Source organism: Daucus carota, chromosome 8 (genome assembly GCF_001625215.2).
Source record: "Daucus carota subsp. sativus chromosome 8, DH1 v3.0, whole genome shotgun sequence".
Taxonomy (NCBI): domain Eukaryota; kingdom Viridiplantae; phylum Streptophyta; class Magnoliopsida; order Apiales; family Apiaceae; genus Daucus; species Daucus carota.
The window spans coordinates 9,334,067-9,338,320 of NC_030388.2; the positions used below are offsets into that span (position 1 = coordinate 9,334,067).

The 4,254-nt window shown below is 42.7% G+C and overlaps 1 non-coding gene across 1 annotated transcript; it reads left to right on the forward strand.

Annotated features, from left to right (window-relative positions):
- Positions 1 to 3,918: 3,918 nt before the first annotated feature.
- On the forward strand, positions 3,919 to 4,025 carry LOC135148582 (small nucleolar RNA R71). Its single transcript, XR_010286661.1, has one exon. It is a non-coding gene; the product is annotated as a small nucleolar RNA R71 (small nucleolar RNA).
- Positions 4,026 to 4,254: the final 229 nt, after the last annotated feature.

Sequence of the window (4,254 nt, forward strand, 5' to 3'; positions counted from 1 at the left end):
ACTTCGAAGAATTACAAAGATGAAATTATGAACTAGATCTTCTTTGTAGCCGTCACGTGCTCCTTGGAATGATTCTAGGTTATTAGGCTTCTCCCTTGAGCTTTTGTTTAAGTCCCACAGCGATCGGGCCTTCAAACGGATCAAGAATAGGCAATTCGGGCTTTTTCTCCCAACAGAATGGGGTGGAGACCCCGTCAGTGGGGTGGAGACCCCGTCAGTGGGGTGGAGACCCTGTCATGGCAGCCCCTATTCTGCTGAAGTGGGGTGGAGACCCCATCAGTGGGGTGGAGACCCCGTCATGGCAGCCCCTAATCTGCTGAAGTGGGGTGGAGACCCCATCAGTGGGGTGGAGACCCCATCTTGGCAGATTTTTCTTCTTCAGAACGGGGTGGAGACCCTGTAAATGGGGTGGAGACCCCATTTGGGCAGCCCCGAATGCTTTTGGAACCTCCTTTCCCTTTTCTCCTTCCTTGCTCGCACGATCCCTACGCCGTTTCTTCCACCTTTTAGCCTTGAATTCACCCTTCATCCTCCTTCTAGGAAACCTACACAACACCACAAGAACACATCAAAAACACCACATACTTGAGGCCAAATCATCAATTTAAGTCGAAACGAAGGCATTCCAAGTGGATACGAAATCCACTTATCACACCCCCAAACTTAAACCGATGCTTGTCCTCAAGCATAGACACACACACAAACAACTAATGCAATGCATGAATGCAACTATATGCCTATGTCTACTCAATTCATGAAGTGTAATCCGTGTTAACATAGAATCCTCAGAATATACAACATTCTCGGCATTCATCTCTTTCACATATTAGCCATGTTCTCGTCCACTACAAGTGTGAAGTGCATCGTGTGTGCTAGCATGCTCTCTAGTGAAACAAAACAAAGACTATCAAACTTCAACAGAGTCCTCACTATGCGCCGTTAATCAGAATCAGACTTAAACACTTCTTTACAAAAGAGTCAACTACAATTTAGGGTCACCAAAGAATTTCTATGCCTCTCCTATTTTTTCTATTTTTTTTCTTGCTAAGTCTAAGGTTGGGACGCTTCTCAGTGTAAGTGAGTCACGACCGCCATTCGACGTCGCTTATTCCTTTTTTTTTCTTCTTTTTTTTAATCAAGTATTTCTCCAGTAATCAAGGGTTGTGAAAAGTCACCAAGAAAATGCTTATTCTAATACATTTGCACTTAATACCAGCACAAGTACATGGATCGTCCTTTTCACATGACATTGCATTTTACCCATTGATCTCAAAGGAGTACCCGATAATTTTTATTCTTTTTTTTTTCTCTTTTTTTTTTCTTTTTTTTAGAAAGGCATATTCATCCCTTAACTCCCCCAAACTTAAGATTTACAAACTCTAAGTTCAAAAAGGGAATAATCCAAACTCTACGCTCAACTCACGCGAGGACTCAAGAAATAAGTTAGTCTACGTCTTATCTCTAGAGCATAAGTGTAATTACAATTTTCACACAAGCAGTTTCCAAGAAACAAGGCATCACATATGATAAAGACTACTATCCAAGAAATTATGCACATAAACTCATCATAGGACATCAACTTGGGAAGCAACTTCAAGATTCATGCAAATGCAACTATATGAAACTACTAACACATCCTAAACACACGCATATATATAAAAAAAAAAACAAGCACTAATATGCAAACAATATGCAAACAATATGAGATAATATGCTAAATTATATGCTTCATGCAACCTATATGAACACACACTACTACTAGTCCTTAGATTACCACCCCCAAACTTAAAATCTTCAATGTCCTCATTGAAGGTGATAATAAGGATAGAACGTACCTAGATGTCGGGAGGATCACCCTCCTCGGGTGGAGGATCAGGTGGTGAATATACCATGCCATCTCCAAACACTGGCCAATCAACCTCAACACCAATGGCTCGAAAAGCACTCCGAAGAGCTTGAGTCAAATCCTTTGCAAAACGGTGGTGAATGTCATGCATGTCATCTATGCGCCGTGACAACCTTCTAAACTGCACATCACTTAGGAGATCCGGTGGTAGTTTGAGTTCGATTATGGGAGCTTCTTCAATAGATGGTTTAAGATGCTCTTGAAAATTTCTAAGCTCTTCTACTCCTTCATATTCGAAATCAGAATCCCCTGTTAAGACGCTCTCTAAGGTACATGGCCTTGGCTTTTGCTCCATCACAAACTTTTCAACAGCTTCTAGTGGCTCCACCTTAAAGCATTCTTCTTCATCGGTTGGAAATTTCATTGCGTTGAACACCTTAAAAGTGACACTCTGATCTTGAACTCTCATTGTAAGCTCTCCTTTTTGCACATCAATCAAAGTTTGTCCTGTAGCTAAGAACGGCCTTCCCAAGATAATAGGAATCTTCTTATCCTCCTCAAAGTCTAGAATGACAAAATCAGCAGGGAAGATGAGCTTATCCACCTTAACCAAGACATCTTTCACTATACCTCTCGGGTAAGTGATGGACCGATCAGCCAGTTGTAATGACATGTTCGTAGGTTTCGGCTCCGGCAGACCAAGTTTCTTGAAGACAGACAACGACATCAGATTGATGCTAGCTCCCAAGTCACACAAGCACTTGTCGAAAGATAACTTGCCAATGGTACACGGGATTGTGAAACTCCCCGGATCTTTCAGCTTCGGGGGCAATTTCTGCTGCAAGACAGCACTACACTCCTCGGTCAAAGCCACAGTTTCCAAATCCTCAAGTTTGAGTTTTCGAGATAGAATACCTTTCATGAATTTAGCATAACTCGGCATTTGTTCTAGCGCTTCCGCAAAAGGTATGTTGATTTGTAATTTCTTAAAGACCTCTAGAAATTTTGCGAATTGTTTGTCGAGCTTATGCTTTTGAAGTCTCTTTGGGAAAGGTGGAGGTGGATATACTTGCTTGACCCCAGTATCAGTTTTCGGGCTAGACTTTTCGGCTGAATCCTTGCTTGCTTCCTCATTGATTTTATTCTTGTCAGCTTCAACAACAGTTTTTCCACTATCAGACTCAGATGAGAGCATGGGTGTTTGAACCTGTTGATCACTCTCTTCCTTGCTTCGCTCTGTTGCTGATTCTTTATCCTTCGTAACCTTTCCGGACCTCAAGGTGACAGCCTGCACCTGTTCCTTCACTTCCTTCTTGCCCGGATTGGCCTCAGTATCACTAGGAAGAGTTCCTTGTGGTCTATTAATCAACGCATTAGCAATTTGCCCAATCTGATTCTCCAAAGTCTTGATTGACACCGATTGGCTTTTAACCATTAGTCTTAATTCTTCCAATTCTGATCTTTCATTGGAAGACTGTCCAACCACCCCATGATTTTGTTGCTGGAATCCAGGTGGATGGAATTGCTGCCTCGGCGCAAACTGTTGTTGAAAACCAGAAGGGTTAAAAGGTCTAGATCCTTGCTGCTGAAACTGTTGCTGTTGTTGTGGCATGTAATTCTGATTATTGCTCCAGCTAAAATTCGGATGATTCCGATTATTAGGATGATAAGTGGCCGGAGCTGGCTGTTGTGACCTCTGAAAGTTGCTCACAAACTGAGCGGATTCGCTCGATATAGCACACTAATCCGAAGAATGTGCCCCAGCACAGAGCTCGCAGACTGAAGGTGGCTGCTGATTTCCTAGATTTGCCAAAGAATCCACCTTCATAGTAAGAGCCTTAAGCTGAGCAGCTATGGCTGAAGTAGCATCAACATCCAGAATCCCTGCTACCTTACCCTGATGAAGACGCTGAGTAGGATTTTGATATTCATTCGCGGCCATCATCTCGATCAACTCATAAGCCTCATCATAGTTCTTAGCCCACAAAGCTCCACCTGATGCTGCATCTAACATTGGTCTCGTTTGAGGACCCAAGCCATTATAGAAGCAATTGATAACCATCCAGTCAGGCATCCCATGATGTGGGCACTTTCGAAGCATCTCCTTGTAGCGTTCCCATGCTTCACAAAGAGGTTCACCAGATAACTGAGAGAATTGAGTGATAGCATTCCTCATTGCAGCTGTTTTGGCCATAGGGAAGAACTTAGTAAGAAACTTCTGAGCCAGATCCTCCCATGTCGTAATAGATCCTGCAGGAAGAGAATGCAACCATCCCTTAGCTTTATCCCTCAGAGAAAACGGGAACAGCCTCAATTTAATGGCATCTTCCGTAACACCATTGAACTTGAAAGTGTCACAGATCTCAATGAAGTCTCGAATATGCATATTAGGATCCTCTGTCGGAGAA